General features: G+C 33.5%; 1 long non-coding RNA gene across 6 annotated transcripts; it reads left to right on the top strand.

Moving 5' to 3' along the window:
* Window positions 1-13,714: 13,714 nt before the first annotated feature.
* On the top strand, window positions 13,715-17,618 carry LOC145056650 (uncharacterized). Of its 6 annotated transcripts, none has more exons than XR_013685847.1 (8): window positions 13,715-14,267; window positions 14,374-14,776; window positions 15,084-15,198; window positions 15,400-15,480; window positions 16,203-16,287; window positions 16,417-16,451; window positions 17,079-17,136; window positions 17,381-17,618. It is a non-coding gene; the product is annotated as an uncharacterized LOC145056650 (long non-coding RNA). The 6 variants fall into 6 exon arrangements; XR_013685848.1 differs by having other exon boundaries at window positions 13,722-14,549; window positions 14,635-14,776; XR_013685849.1 differs by having other exon boundaries at window positions 13,723-14,549; window positions 14,718-14,776.
* Window positions 17,619-17,829: the final 211 nt, after the last annotated feature.

Genomic DNA, 17,829 nt, shown 5'->3' on the forward strand with positions numbered 1-17,829 from the left:
TTCTGTGTAGTTGTTTGGTTCATCCAGAGTTACGAGTGTGCTATCACTGATAAGAGTATCACCTTCCACAGTAATATGGAAACCATAGTAATGCTCAGGTGCATTCCTAACTCTCGTGGAACGTCTTAGAGGTACAGACTCTTCTATCGGATCAACAGGAGTTTCCTCCTCAGCTTGATTGTGAGGTTTGAGGTACCTTCACCACTTGACTCTTAAATTTATTCAAGGTCAATTTGCCTCCCACTGTTTCCTTGTCTCATGAATTCTCTCTCGCGAAATACTCCTCTCCTTGCTCCAAAGACCACATTATCACTAGGTCTATAGAAGAGGTAACCAAAGGATCTCTGTGGGTAGCCGATGAAAATACACCTCTCACTTCAAGGTTCGAGCTTATCATGAGACTCACGCCTCACAAAAGCCTCGCAACCCCAAATCTTGATGTGCTCCAGATTGGGAAATTTTCGAGTCTACATCTGATGAGGTGTTTTTTCAACCTTCTTTGGAGGGACTAGATTAAGGATATGGGCGACAGTCTCTAAGGCATACCCCCAGAATGAGATGGTAGTGAAGCTCGAATCATCATGGAATGAACTATATCCAACAAGGTTTTGTTGCACCTCTCGCCACACCATTAAGCTGTGGTGTCCTGGGAGGTGTCAATTGTGAGATAATCCTACATTCCTTAAGATAGTTAAAGAACTCTATACTAAGATATTCACCACCTCGATTAGATTGAAACATGTTAATGTTCATGACCAATTGATTCTCCACTTCCTGTTTGAACTCTTTGAATCCTTCATTCGGGTTGTTATCATAGAGGAGATGATTTCATATCGCTCTTGACGAGCACTCTGATGGTAGCGGTCCATCAAATCCTGGTGTATCTCAAAAGGATTGTAGTCCTCAAAGGACTTTTGGAGCTCGATTGTCATAGTGGCCAACATGATACATGCTACTTTGGTAGCATCTCTTTCACGTGCCTGATATTCAGCGATCTCCTTAGGAGTAGCAGACAACTCAAGCTCCTTAAGCTCCTTGTCGAGGACATATTCCTTGTCCTCATACCAAGTGACCATCCTGATGTTCCTAATCCAATCCATAAAGTTGGGTCCATCAAAGACGACTCTCCCACAAACTTTCATGAGAGGGAAGGAGTCGGTAGGTTTTGAGCCAGAAGCAACATTGTTGGAAAACATATGAAAGAAAGACAAGTTCAGATTAGATATAAAGATAGTCCTTAATAAAACACCCAAATGTAATATTAAGTCTAGGACCCAACATAATATTTTATAACTTAGAAGAGGGATGTCGTATTCCAAGCTATAAAATATTTGAAGGTAGGTGAATGACGATTCACTAATTTCCTCAATGAAAAATGAAAAAAATAATTACGTTTTAATTTGTTTTGAAAATCCTAGATTCTTTGAGATTCATTGAACTTTTCAATGGCATTTTCAATATCGAGTGTGCCCTTTAGGTTTTATGACTGGGATGCCGAGGATTACACAACAAGGTGTGAAGTAACCATGCAAATGACTTGGTACCCTTAATATTTACCCTTCAATTGATGTGTCGGTTAACCACACGCGCTCCATCGATACTATGATAAAAATTAAGTTACCCGTTGTCTACCTTTTTAAGTCCAAGTTAGTGTGTCTGTTAACCACACATGCTCCACTAACGACTTAATCAAAGTGCAAAGTATAATTTCATGGGATAGCACCTTATTCACATTTTCATAAAGTTACTAAGATTGAGATTTTATAAAAACATTTATTTACTTTATATTCATCATACTTTTAATGAAGATTTAAAGTCCTTGTCTTACCCGTTCGGTTAACGACCCTCCACTGATCAAGGAAGCAGTGGGTGAGAGTGGACACCCATTAAACTGCCATTTTATAGGCAGCAACCTTATAGACCGGCTTTGTGAATGAGGCATACTAACGGTAAAACGACTTGTTCTTATACATATATAATAATTATTAAACTTATAATATAATAAAGTATAAGGGTTGAAGTTTAACGTTTAAAATTCTAGGGGTTGGAACTAAATTTTTTTAAATTGACTTTACATGTTCAAAAACTTGAGGGCAAGTTTTGTAACTTTCAAAACTTTTCATCTTTCATAACTTATTAGTTAATGGTTTAATAAAATGAGATACTTTTCATTTTATGTAACCTATGGTTAACTTTAAAAGAATGACTTTTGGTAATCTATAACTTGAGGACAATTATGGATTCCATTAAAACACATAATGATCAAGAATTAAACTAACAAGCAAGTTACAAATAATTCCTATGATATTCTAAACTCATAAGTTCATGAACATGCATATCAAGAATTTCAAGAATCATAAATTAACCATATAAAACATGAAAATTTGATAATATCTATTGAAAATGGATTAGCATAACCAGTACACCATCTAAAACAAGTTTTAACACCAAAACAGTTTAGGGTAATGTTTCTAGTCCATTTTCAGAAGCAAAACTCGAAAATCTGCATCCTGGGGCTCCTACTCGTCGAGTGCATGAACCTACTCGGCGAGTAGGATGAATTTAGCCATGGACTCGTCGAGTCCCCCCATGCACTCGGTGAGTTCATGCTGCAGAATGCATAAAACTTGAGTTTTTTCAGCAATTTGCATCAAGTATCAAATAAACAAGCCTAGGCTCTGATACCACTGTAGGTTTTTAAGCATTCTAACACTCCTAAGGTGTGCATGCAACCCTAGAAACCTTGGATCTATGTTATACTATGATACATGCAAATTTGATTTTCCAAGGTTCTTAACCTATCTAGCATAGAACGGGGAACCATTAAACATAAATGCTAGAAGAAGACTATACATTTTGTAGTTTGGATTCCTTGAGAACCTTGTGGGCTTAGCACCTCAAGCGTGATGCCTCAAATGTCTCACAAAACACTACAACATTTGTAATAACCTTGAGAGAAGTTCAATAACACCTCAAAATCAGCTTGCTCTCTTTCTTGTACAAGTAGTAGTCTGATTTTGCTTGCATGGGGTTCTTTATATAGTTGTGGTACAATTAGGGTTACACCATGTAAACCCTAATTGTCATGGCTTTTCATATTCCATGATCCATCGGTTTGTAACCTCCATGGATTATCCATGGAGCACCTTATGGGTTTTAACGTAATCCATACAAACCATGGATCATTAGCCCACTATACAAGACTAGATGATTTACACAATCAACCCCGTATATTTAATTAGTCTCTTTTTGATCACTTAATTAATTCCAAATAAATTCTTCGATCAATTCTAATTAAATAATATTATTAATATATTAGAACTTATAATATATTAATAAGACTTAAGTGTCCTTTCTCTCATTTAGTCTGTCCATGTGTTGTAATGTCATGCAACCCAAAAAGACCATGCTAATTGTGTCAAGTACATTCCAAAAATAGTTATGAACTTAGACACCTAATCCAACAATGAAATGCAATTATAGGCATATGTAGTCAAGATGATCTTTGTATTCTTAGACCTGAGATGCATATTTGGGCCTTGAAGTGTATGGATTGTTGTACTTAGACATGGTTCAACATTGTTTCGTAAAAGGTAGTCACGAAGACCATCGTTGGGTATGACATGAACTGCATTGATAGGCATATGTAGTCAAGATGGGATTTTTCCCTCTTATTCGTTGAGAGCATGACATCTAAGGCCTTAGTTAAAGTTGAACAGTAAATGAGATTGATCACGATCCATATCTCATGTTCGACATGATGTCTGAGACGAAGGAATAATAGATACCCCACATTTAGTAACAACTGTAGCTTAGAGCTCCTAAAATTGACTGTTAATGAAATGACACCCTTCATATGTTGTTAGGGGCAGTAGCTCGTTTCTAGATGTCAGCTACTATCTATGTCAGCCTATAATGAATTTTGTGCAAGTGGGAGATTGTTGGATCTATATGCCCAAGAATCATTATAGAGTGATATTGCTAATAACATATTATCATATAGGGTCACACCTTTATCAAGTTGGCACATTTTTTATAATTATTATTAATATGATTATTAATAAATAATATCAATTCTTGTATTTTAATTAGGGAATAATTATTGTTTTATGAAAATAATAATTATAAGAGAGTATTACTAGTTATTATTTCATATGGTATGAATTAATAAGTCATGCACAACATTTTAGACTAGTTGGATTCTTTTGTCTATTACCTAAAGACAAAGTTTATATTTTATAAACTTGGAGTTTATAAAAAAAATAAAGAATCTTACTTTTTAAAAGGCATAATGACGGTGTAGAAGGTTGCTTTTTCAACCTTACACCTTTTTTCTCCCATGCTTCTAAAGGCTATCATTACTTTAGATTAGTTTAATGGTTAGACCTTACTTTTCATGGGCTATATAAGAGATGCATGAGGCTTGCATTTTTGCAAGTGTGAAACACTTCATTCTTCCATTCTTCTTTTCTCTAAAACCGTAAGTGTGGAGATGCTTCATCTCCATGCATTTTGATGATTTACTTTGGTGTTTAGAAGACCTCTTGGGTTGTTCCCTTTAGTGCTTAATTGAGTTAAGCACTTAAAGGCTTTATACACTCAAGAATACAAGAAGGAACTAGCATTCCAAGTGACTTACTCTTGCTGGTGGATACTTGTAGAGAAGATCATACACTTTGATCTTTTGTTATCTTCATCAACACCTCAAAACCAAGTGGGTTCAAAGGCTTCAAAGGTTATCTCTAAAATATCTTATGGTTGGTTTTATTTCATTCTAACCTCTATAAATGGATCCATGATGGTTCGGTTTTGTTATGAACTAAAAATAAACTTTTTATTTTAAAGTCTTTTGTTTCCTTTTTTATGAAAAAATAAACTTTTATTTCATATCAAAACCCAACAGGAGAGGGAGTCTTAAGAGGCTTTGAAAGATTCACTTTGAATAAATATGGCCTCCTAATCATTTTTTATAAAAATCAACTTTAGTTTTTATAAAAATTCTTAGTGCATTTACAAGGTTCAATTGTATTTTTTTCTCATAAATTACGTTAGTGAAAGTTTGTATTTAGTTTAACTAACTCATAAAAATAGTTAACTTGTAATTTAGATTTTATATAAGTTACACTTATATTTCATATAAGCGAAAGGGTTCATAGATTATAGGGTTTAACAATCCTTAAATTATATTTTTGATTCATAATTCAAATTGTGATATATAGAAAAACAATTCCAACTTGTTAGTAAATAATATCATGATTTAATAAGTTTGAGTTCATAAAATACTTAAATTAGTTAAGTACTTCATAATGTTCCAGTCGGATAATTAGGTTATTTGGAAGTAGTTAATCTTTCGGTAATCATAATTAAATGAATTTTTGGATTTCAAACTATCGTAGGGTTTCATATCTCTTTTCCAATAAGGAATAATGTTTGTAATTTATTTTTGTCAGTTATTGGTATTGCTATGTAGTGGTTCTGGGATTCTAGTGAAATTGAAGAACCAATTATACTAGTCTTAGTTTCAACTTTGAATTAAGTTCCTACGAGACTCAGACCTAAATTCTATTACTAGGTCAAGTGCATGATGTGTCTACATGATTCATGCAAAGATGTTCAAGTCAAGTAATGACCTAAATTTGGATAGTTGTTATAGTTAATGCAGCTATGGATGTCACATATCAATGTGAAATCTAAGTACACTATCCCTCTTTGATAATTGTCTCCAAGTTTCTAGTTGGTTATGAATTACCTTCTAGCTACTAAATCGAGAATGTGTCATGCCTACACATGCAACTAAGTTTATTCAGATTTAGAACAAACTCGAATTTTGACGGTTGTCACAGATTTCACCTACAAACCATCTATTTAGCATACCTTATCCTCCTTTCATAGATCAAGTTTTTCCTCTCTCCTCTCATCCATTTTATGGTGTTTATGTGTCCTTGGAGTGTGTTGTTCTTCTAAGACTTGGTTTCTAAGTTATGAAACTGAAGAGATCAGCATTCATCTACCTTCTGGACCTTTTGTAAGTTGCAAATATCCTTGATTTATTACATTTCCTCTTTCGATCTAAGAGTATTTCGAGTTCTAATGTTTTATATGCTTGTTTGGTGCATTTGATGAAGTTTGAGTGATTGGTTTCAAAGTTTGCAACTTTGTTGATCAATGAAGTCCCAAGAGTATTGTATGTTCCAAAAACTAAGGATTCTTGGAGTTTTGGTTCACTGCACAGGATTGGAGTGTATATTTGCTATATTTTTACCTAAAATGGAAGGGACATGCATTACACATGCATATACATAAAGCTAAGATTTTTATGTTCCATTATATGTAGGAAACCCTTTTGGAAACTTGGAGGAGTAACTCTTATGATTAAGTGCTTAATAGGCATTTGCATGGCTTGAGTTGCCTTAAAGGACTTAAGGTTTGAGATCTTGACTTATTGAGATGTCTTAATGGATAAAGTTGAAAAATTTATCCATCAAGACTGTGGGAGGGACCAGATTTGAGCTTTGGATCTCTTTTGATTGTTGTAAAACAACTTAATATGTTAAGTTGTTTAGATAAGTCCCCACGACATGACCTTAGGCTGTCTCATTGTGGTAACTGTGTAAGTACCCGACTGTTTCATCCCTATGCTGCCATGGCGTGGCCAATGGATGGACACAATGTGGCAACTCGCTGATTAGGGTTTTTGGGTTGTTGACTTGACTGTTGACCATGGAAGTTTACTTGTTGACTTTCTGACTTAGTTGACTTTTAGTCAACTTGTGAGTTTGGACTTTAGACTGAGGTTGAGTTCCTATTATCTTATAGGTGACTTGTGGAGTCGGCTTTGATCCCGAGAGGGAGCCATTGTACTATTCGCATGATTTCTAGGTGAGTGTTCCTTATTGTACTTGTGGGTCGAAAGGACCGATATCGACCCACTAGATTGTGTTATATATCCTTGTGTGTAGGATGTTGTTATGAAGTATTAGATTGGTTGATCTGTATGATTACTTGTACTTGATAGTTATTGTTGTCTATTACATATGTCGACATAGTGTGGTGGGGTTAAGGTTTTACTGCTTTTTACGATAAGCTAACAAACTTGGGGCAATCCATTTTGAAGACTGTGGGTTGTGGCAATCCGGTCCGATGACTGTGGGTTGGGGCAATCCAGTCTAATAACTGTGGGTGGGGGCGATCCATTCCGATAACTTTGAGTTGGGGGTTATGTAGTCTGGTGACTGTGGACCCATTGTGCATGCTTGTGTGTGTGTATATATATATATATATATATATATATATATATATATATATATATATATTGTTGTATGGGGTATTTTAGGGGAACTCACTAAGTTTTAGCTTATAGTTGTTGGTTTCCATGTTTTGAGGTTTATCAGATGATAGGGGCAAGGCGAAGGTGTGATTGTACACATCCTCCTGCTGATATATGTTTGAGAGATTTTCATACTCTGATTTTATATATTTGACTTGAAAATATTGCTTTATAACTTATGGTTCTGTGGGAATGTTTTATTACAATGAAAAATTTTGTTATGGTTTTTGGGATGTTGCATCTTCTTAAGGATATAAGTGATTGAAGATAAAAGTGATACCTGCATCTTTCTCTCTTTTAAGTCAAATTTGATATTTTTCTTAAAATCTTAGGAGTTAAAGACTAGCATCTTTTCAAGTTGACAAATTGTTGGAATTTTTTCTAAGGAGGAGTTCATTCTTCATTAACTTCTAACCTCCCAAGAGGAATCAAAGACTTCAAAGGTTGTAATATTTTCTTCATATTTTTGTTTTAATCTTTCTATGTTTGCAAAATGATCATTGGTGGTTTAAAATGGTTTTAAGTTTATTTAATGATTTAAAGCTTGCGTTGTCATTTCTAGTGTTTTTAGAAACCGAATTTTTGAATAAAATCCAGCAATTACCACTTCCAAAACCCATTTTCAATATCCTCAAATGTTGTTACTACCAAATATGTTTCAAGTTTTCAACCAAGTTATTAGGAAAAAATATAACATATCTTGATTGATCAAAGTAAGGATAAAAGAGGTAGAAATTGGATGAGGAAATAAGTATTGCTCAAGTTAATCTTTACGTCGAGGTTGCAAAGAATATGCAATAAGAATTTCTTATGAAAAAAAAGGAAAGAAGAATAATCTAAATAACTAGAACTAGTGTGACAACCCGGAATTTCCATTCTGTACAAACTATATCACTTCAATAGAAGTTATAGCAGTCACAGTTAATTTTCAGACTTTTTCGTGTAATTTTGAATAATTCAGAGTTTACACTTCAGGAAATGTCAGGAGAGTGGGTGCACTAGGGTTTTGTGCAACACTGTTATTCCAACACTCTGTTATATGAGATATCATTTTAGGAATAAAAATATTTTCTGCCAAAAATATCTCAGGACTATAAATAGAATTCTGAACCAAATTCATTCATTATTCGCATTTCCAACTAGAGAAAAGCCATTTTCTCTCTCACGGATCTTCGGGTTTTTATCCCAAATCGTGAGTACCTCTCTCTAGTAGTGTTAGAATGCTTATTATGTGTTAATAACATGAATTAGATAGCTAAATAACGAGATTTAGGAGTTTACTCCCCAAGGTGTTCTTGGGCGGTAAACTCCCGAAACAAAGCCTAGACTTTCCCCCGCGATATACTACTGCCTTAGGCTTGTTTATAAGTGTATTTGGGACATGAAAACATCAAAGAAACACATATGTATGGGAATTCAAGGCCCAAGAGGATCTTGGACCGTGAACTCCAAAATCATGCACAAAAGCGTGCTTTTAAGGCACCTAAAGCATTGGACATTTACTAGAAATTGTTCCCAATTAAATCAAGGACAAAACACATCAAAATCACCTTCCAAAGTGAGTTTACGGCCAAGACATGGTTCTTGGGCCGTAAACATGAAAGAAGGGCACCAAAGTGTGCTTAATGCCTTCATATGATTTAGGTAAAAGTCTAGAACCTATCCTACATATGCAAGAGACTTGAAAGCAACAAAAACACCATTCCAAGGGAGTTTACGGCCGTAAACTCCAAAGGAAATGGCCTTAGGGCTGTAAACTCCTCTAAGGAGTGTTTCTAGGCCTTAAACCCTTCCAAGAATTTAACCACCAAGTTGGAATAATTCTAGGAATCATTTGGAACTTCAAAACACACAATACCCCCATGGTTGGGAGTTTACGGCCGTAAACTCAAGAGTCTACAACTGTAAACTCCATGTGTGATGATATATGGAGAGTAAACTCATATATAGGGTCCTTTGGAACCCTAAACCCAAGTACCTTGTCCCACAATAGCTTAAATGCAATCCTTAGGGCTTAAAGCACTTATATAAAGTGTTTATTATGTTCTAGGATGTCTTAACATTATCAGTTAGTAATTTAAGTCTAATTGAGTGCATATATGTGTGATTATATGTTCATTAGGATCGTAGTGTGTGTACAAGTCCTCACTTGACACCTAACAATCCTACACCATCCAGTTCATCTAAACTACCAACTACATGTGAGTTCATACCCCTTAATCAATGTTTTAAATGATTTTAAATGCTTTAATGGGGGGGGGGGATACAAGTAGAAAACAATATGTTATTAAATCAATCTTATGTATTTTATAACTGTGTTTTCACTTAGTAGATTTCACATATTTCAAAAGGTGACACATGAAATGGTTTTCTATCTTAAAATACCTTGATAACAAAAGTATTAGTTTTGAAATGTTTATTAAAATGACATCATGTCACTCTTAAGTATTGTTCAAAACTCCTAGATATCTTGCAAAACCATTAGTTTTACCTTCTTGAGCAAAACTACACTTATACGCATATGTTCTTATATATGTATTGATGTTATAGTTTTCATCCTTCGTTCAGTTTCCCACACCCTGGTGTATCGAGGGTGCATAAATCTACTTGAACAACCACTTACTTTCTAGTTAATTATCATAGGGATAGTTAGAAGAAACAAAACATTATTCCTATTACAAGGAATCACACAAGAGTCAGTTCATTCATGAGTCTATACAGTACCTTACATGATACATGAGTACACTTACTTAGGATTACATGATACATGAATATGTTTACATATACTTATCTGTTACATGAACACACTTACGTGAATACCATACAGGAACACTTTTACATAAGGGCATTATCCTGTATTTATTTACCTGGATACTTATACTAAGAACTACGAGGATGATTTATTAGTACTTTCTGTGTAAATTATCTTTCTTATCCCGGTTCAATCGGATATCTCGGCGGGACTTACCATTCCGATCCCCACTGATTAGCACCAATGGTCGATGAATGTCTACAGACGTCTAAGGTTTTTACTTATTTAGTAGTCAGTGACGGGACTAACCATCCCTCCGTCCAATTGTTGCAACAGTGGATGAGATGTGAATCTTCGGAGGATCATTAGGTTAACGATCTGTATTAGGAGATCGACATCGGGACTAACCCTCCCTCCACCCTGCTGCCGCTACAGAGGGTGAGTGGACAATCTTCGGATGTTCATTAGGGTATACCTTTCGCTTCGGTGATGTCGTGTTAATCCTGGTCACCCAGGGATAACACTTACATGATTATATTTTTCCTACTTTAGTTTATTTTGTGATATATTCACATAAACGATGAGTTAGACTAAGCACTTTTAGTACTAGTCAATAGAAAGGAAAAACTATCATTTTACTTACATAACATTTAAGTCTTGGTAGAAGACTATCATATCATTTTCCTATTTTACATTATTTTGTGATATATTCATATAAACGATGAGTTAGACTAAGCACTTTTAGTACTAGTCAATAGAAAGGAAAAACTATCATTTTACTTACAAAACATTCGGGTCTTGGTAGAAGACTACATTATCATAACAAAACATTCGGGTCTTCTACTCGGGTCTTGGTAGAAGACTACATCTCTGACTGATAGAAAATAAGGGATTTTCTAGGGCTTTTCATACTTACATCAACATTTTCATTTAAAGGTTTACATGACTTTTAAAACAGCTTTTAGTAAGCAAGAGAATGACACTTAAATACTTATGAATTCACCAGCTTTAAAGTTGATACTCTCTTTCAAAATAACTTGTATTCTCAGGTCATGAGTAGACAGGTACGGTGGCCAGGTTTTGAGAAGACGGAGCAGACAAGACTCGTCTTTTATTTTGATTGTATATTTTTGGTGTCTTATTACAATGAAAGAACACACATGTATTAAAACTTTACTTATAATGCAATGGATGATGTTGTTTCTTGGTTACTATTATACACTGTTGTGATACTTTACATGACGTCCTCCACCCCTGAACGTTTCCGCCATTCGTGGTTTTGGGGTGTGACAACTAGTGATAAGTTTGGGTTTCTCTAAACATATTGTGTTTCACCTACTCCTATGGAAAAAATTTCTATGAAAAATAGTTTAGGAAATGAACTTGATCCTACTATCTTTACCAGAGCTTTTTGTTATCCTAGAATGACTCTAGCAGATCTTTTAGTTATCCTAGAATGAGTGCAGGTACTAATGAAAATATTGGTGACAAAAACTATGTAGAGTGAAATATTTGTTTTCATGCCTTAGTTGGAAGGTCACAAGATCATGTTTGGAATTCTAAATCTATTTTAAGAAATGAATCGGTATTGAGAAAAAGGAGTTTCGGGAATGCATTTAAAATAGATGAGTTTGATCTTAAAAGGCATATTCTTGATGAAGACAAGTTTACTATCAACAACATTCTAAGTATAAATCCTCAAAACTTATCTTGAAAGAGAAATATAGAATGTGTTATTATGTTGTGTTTTCAATCCATATGAATCTTTCTTATGTTATGTATCCTCAAAACTTCATAGTTTTGATAAACCTTTTGAAAGAGAAATATAAAAAGTCTTATTTTGAAGTGAATCCATCTCAATCTGTCTTATATATGTTGTTATAAAGATATAGCCTAGACAAGATTTTCTTATTGCTAATACTATATAAAAAAGTTTAAAGCACTAATAAAGATCTTATAGGAAATGATTTTTTTTTTGTAGTTGGAGTATTTTTTTTCTAGAACTAATAAGAGGTGTGATATTTAATACGAGGATGGTTGATGATATATTGAAGATAAGTTCTCTTTGGAATAAATGAGAAGGAAAGATTCCTTAATAATGTGTTAGAAGGAGTAATGTGAAGGGTAATGCTTAATTCATAAAATAATGCTATGATGAGAAAAAAAAACAATTGATATGAGATATGGTGGTTGAAGGTTATGGAAGTGACGTTGGAGTTAGTTAGAAATTAGAAGTTAATTGTGGTTGTCTTAACTTCTGAAGTTTAGGGAAGTGATGCTGGAATTAGTTAGAAGGTTAGAAACAAAAAAACAACTGATATCTGAAGCGACATGCCACAAATGGGGGGCGCATTAAAGGTAGAAGTTCATTGTGGTTGTCTTAACTTCCAAATGAAGGCATCATTATATGTCAAGGTTTTTGTAATACCGAAGTTGGGAGTGCTTTGTAATCGTTCCTTCATAATTTCACTTAGGATGCGTTGTCACACACATAACCTAACATAGGTTGTTGAGGCAAAGGTCATTGTAAGTGAATTATGTGTGCTCTCCTACATGTCTTATTATTATTATTATTATTATTATTATTATTATATATATATATATATATATATATATATATATATATATATATATTAAAGTTGTGTTAAAAGATGAATAGTGAACTTCTGTTTTTTTTTTGGCAAAAATGGCCCTTCAATTATATATATATATATATATATATATATATATATATATATATATATATATATATATATATATATATATATATATATATATATACATATTAAATTTGTGCGAGCTTAGCAAGTGAACCTGCTAATAGTTTAGCAAAAATGGTCCTTCAAGTATACAGTTTGTTGCAGTTTCAGAATTTTTTTTATAGGGGCATTTTATGTTGTTAGTTCCTTTCTATGTACACGTGTTTATCATCGTGGCTGTTGTGTGACTGTATTTTCATGGAAGTGACGTTGGAGTTAGTTAGAAATTAGAAGTTAATTGTGGTTGTCTTAACTTTTGAAGGTTAGGGAACTGATGTTGTAATTAGTTAGAAGGTTAGAAACAAATAAAGAACTGATATCTGAAGCGACATGCCACAAATGGGGAGCGCATTAAAGGTAGAAGTTCATTGTGGTTGTCTTAACTTCCAAATGAAGGCATCATTATATCTCAAGGTTTTTGTAATACCGAAGTTGGGAGTGCTTTTTTAATCGTTCCTTCATAATTTCACTTAGGATGTGTTGTCACACACTTAACCTAACATAGGTTGTTGAGGCAAAGGTCGTTGTAAGTGAATTATGTGTACTCTCCTACATGTCTTATTTTATATATATATATATATATATATATATATATATATATATATATATATATATATATGTATATATATTAAAGTTGTGTTAAAAAATGAATAGTGAACTTCTGTTTTTTTGGGAAAAATGGCCCTTCAATTATATATATATATATATATATATATATATATATATATATATATATATATATATATATATATATATTAAATTTGTACGAGCTTAGCAAGTGAACCTGTCAATAGTTTGGCAGAAATGGTTCTTCAAGTATACGGTTTGTTGCAGTTTCAGAATTTTTTTATAGGGGCATTTTATGTAGTTAGTTCCTTTCTCTCTCTGTACACGTGTTGATCATCGTGGTTGTTGTGTGACTGTATTTTCATGTTTATCTTCCTTTCTATTACTCTATTTCCTTTATCTATCGCTTCTTTATTCTTTTTCTCGGTGAAACCTCACCACCATCACCCTATAGGCGGCCATCGTTCACCACCATCGGCAATTTGCTTCTTCACCACTGTTTATGGGGTTTACTTCGTCAAGATGCTCACCGCCCCCACCAGCTCCTACCCTAGAAAGTGAAGATGAGGATGGATTGAAGGGGTTGTCGAGGAGCTTCATTGCCCTAAAAGTATCCTACCGATCGTTTTTGCTCCTTCACTATCACACTCCTTGTCCACTTCTCCACCGTGACTACCATCTACACCAACACCAACGATGTTGCAGTGGTCGGAGGCGAGGTGGTGGCTGAAGTTTGCTCAATTTTCGCACACAGCAAAGATAAATCTGAAGTCGTCCCATCCGACTGTTTTCGTCTTCTCTTTTGCCCAACATGTCGTTTGTTGGTGCCAATTTGATGTTCGGTTTGCAACATCACATCTAGGTCACGAGAACGACGACTCCTGATGATAATTTTTTTCACTTTTATGATTCAACCAATTTAACAGTGGTTTTGATGTTACATTTTGGTGGGTTTTGTTTGCTATTAGGTTGTACAAAGTAAAGCATCATAAGTGAGCTTGCTATTAAATGAAGATTTTTCAGATCAATGAAGCTCATGTAGACAAGGTGTTTGATAAAAGGTTTTAAATAAACGATTATCGTTCTTGGGCAGCTGCATTCATACTTGATCCATTTTATGTGATAAGAAACACAAGAAACACAGGTTGGAAATACTTGCTCCCTTTTAAATACTTAACTTCTAAACAAAAAAGGATGTTGTCAAGCTTATAACAAGACTTTTATGATAGACAAGAAGCTCATATTACTTTAACGTAGCCTATGAAATGTCCGGTTCTCATTTGTTGCTCTACCCCTGTTCTCTATTCAAAAGATGAATGACTTAGCCTTTGAAGTTCAAGAATACACTTTTTCTTCCCCTTATGATCACAGGTAATCAACCAATCAACCAATCAAGAATCAATTTTAGGGTTTTTTAAGGTTGGAATGTTTCTCTACCAATAAATTGTAATACACTTTTTCTTCTCTTTATGATCACAGGTAATCAAGCAATCAACCAATCAAGAATCAATTTTAGGGCTTTTTAAGTTTGGAATGTTTCTCTACAAATAAATTTTTGTCCTGATATATCAACAATCTGTTTCTAACACGATATTTTGTCAATATATATTTAAGGTTGGGGGCAGATGACATTGGAAAAAATATTGTTGACTCTCATGTGCTTTCATTTAATTTGTAGGAAAACATTTCAAAACAATGAAGAAGCCAGATTATCTCAAGTTTGAAGTTGCCCAACTTGGTGAATCCAAAACATTGGATGAAGGATTCCATGGTGCATATTTGCAATTGTACTGGTCAGAATATATTTAGTTTTTTTTCTCCAAATTCAGTTTGGGGAATCATTGTTTTGTATACTGATGATATGTTCTACTGTTATATCTACAAAATGGTTATCATGTAGATTTGTAGATGAATGGTTTCAACATATCTTTTATGTAATGGCCTAATGTGTATCCCTCTTTTTAGATGATTCACTGTTTCTATTTGAATGGAAGGTATTTCAGAAAAAGATGCGACATAACTGGAGGAAGAAACTAGATGGGACGACTGTTAAAGAAACTCACGAAAGGATCAAAGTAAGTGTAAACATAGATCATTTACTTCCTTTTATCAACCGAATGGTTTCCACTATTCAGGTGGTGTTCCTTGCTGCAGGTGAGGCTTTTATAGGATTTTTAAGATTCATTTTTTTTATTTATACCCATGTTTATAAGATTAAACACTATTACAACCAATTTTGGCGAGATTTTAAACAGATGGTCTATGAATTTCTATATTAGCTTTTCAAATTTATTCTAAAGTAAGATTGATAACACTTTGTATATCTATGACATTTTTTTGTCCTATGGTGTATAATCCAATTTACACTATGGTATATTACCTTTTCTGCCATCAGATTTACACGACCTTTTTGCATGGTCACATTTTGTTTATACCCTTTCTGTTCTATTATAGTTATTTATTCCTATAATTCCTTTGAATTATTACTATTGAGTTTGTTTTATTTTAACATTTTCCAATCATAAACAGACACTTTGATATATTTTTGATATAATTTGTCAACTTTCATATATGTTGTTAAAATGGTGATTAAATATTGTTAAGCAGAATGGTACAAATAGATGTCGGTTTGACAATATTATTAGTTTGGAACCAACAACTGAGCTTTGGGTTTTAACAATATTCAAACTACCCCTGCATACCATTTCTATAGTTACAAATTTTGATTTGAAGATTTTTGGACCAAACTGCCCCTGCGTAGTGTTTTTAAACTTCAAAAAAATTATTTTAACCGCAGTTGCCGACGGGGGTGGCTGATGGAGGTAGTAGTGGCAGTATCCGGTGAGCTTAATGATGATTTCTTACAACTAAACAACTTTGAGGTAACAACCAAACATTAGTAAAATTGTCAAATTGTTATATCATTCAATTTTTTTTTATAACTTACACATGTTGTTTATACTCTGGGTTCTGGGTTCAACATCAACCCCTGCACCATTCGCTGAAATCAGGTTGTTAAAGGCCAATGGCTGAGAAATATTTGGAGGTTAGTTATGACTTTTTGCTCACCCATTAATCTTTAATCTTTTCTTTTAACAGTTATTTGTTTTTTTATTCTATTTTGCATGTATTAATAAAACTAACTAATCTTAGTTTTTATCCATTCAAAGAGATTTGCATTTGTAAAACCATGTGGTGGTGTTGAAGGAGCAATTACTCTAAAACACATAAACCAGAAAATACTGACTTGACCATCATAAAAATCAAAGAAAACAAGGAGGAAAATATAGCATTACAGTATTAGTAAAATTTCTATAGCTTGATTCATATATTTATATTGAAAAACTAAAAGTCACACTTTAGAATGATAAATTATGATAATGGAATTTTTTTTTATTTATATACAGTTTTTATGTTCATTTTAGCTGCATTTAGTTATTGATTTCTCATTCTTTTTACTTGAATCAATCTCTTTTTCTTTTTCTTTTTATTACAGGTATTCATCCGTTTTCTTCAATTTTTCATTGAAATTAACTACCTGTTTAAGGCAATTATGATGATCATGTAGCTATGTACTCAAATTTTAGGCTTATAAATTGATATATGGCTTCAATGATTAGAAGAATGTATATGTACATGTCTTAAACTTATTTTCCATTTGATTTTTATCCAGCCTTACAGAAGAATATAGTTGACCTAAAAGTTTGACTTCAGAAGTTAGCAAATCCCAAGTAAGTTTATCCTTTCCATTAGCCGTCCAAATTTTTTACACCTGAAAAAGATAAAACTTGCGACATTTTTTCTTGTCATGTTACATACAACATAACTGTTTACGTGATATAAAAGATGCATCTTGAAAGTAGTCACATTTTTCCAACCAAACAGATAAACTCTATAGAATCACTTGTGACTACTTTGAAGATGCATCTTTCTGTAATTTTTTATTCTTTATTCTTATTTTTGTCATTTATCCAGAGCACCTACCGATCTCCCCTTTGCGAATGAAAGAGAGGTGGGTTGCACGATACTTATTATGATAATATATTTTCCACAGTTTTGAAGCTACATCCTTTCAACTTGTGTTTTATTGTTCAGTTGAAAAAAAAATTGTACAGCTATTACATTGTTATTAAACTCTCCGAAAAACCAACTGTTTGGATTTTGTTGTTTTAGTAAAAAAAATCGTGATTTTAACATTTTTTTTTATCGAAAATGCCCCTACATACTGTTCACTATCTATGACTACACCACATACATAACCGATAAACAAAAGTGTAAAACTCTGGTCTTAACCGAACCCCACGGAGTAGGGTTTCACAGCTAGTTAGTTATTGTGATTGGTTGTTATTCCACTAATTTAGTTATTCAGACATTATATATAGAAGTGGATATTATCTTTTGTCATTTCGTATAATCGTTGTTTC

This window comes from Lactuca serriola, chromosome 6, assembly GCF_051521515.1.
Source record: "Lactuca serriola cultivar US96UC23 chromosome 6, Lser_US96UC23_V15, whole genome shotgun sequence".
Classification (NCBI taxonomy): domain Eukaryota; kingdom Viridiplantae; phylum Streptophyta; class Magnoliopsida; order Asterales; family Asteraceae; genus Lactuca; species Lactuca serriola.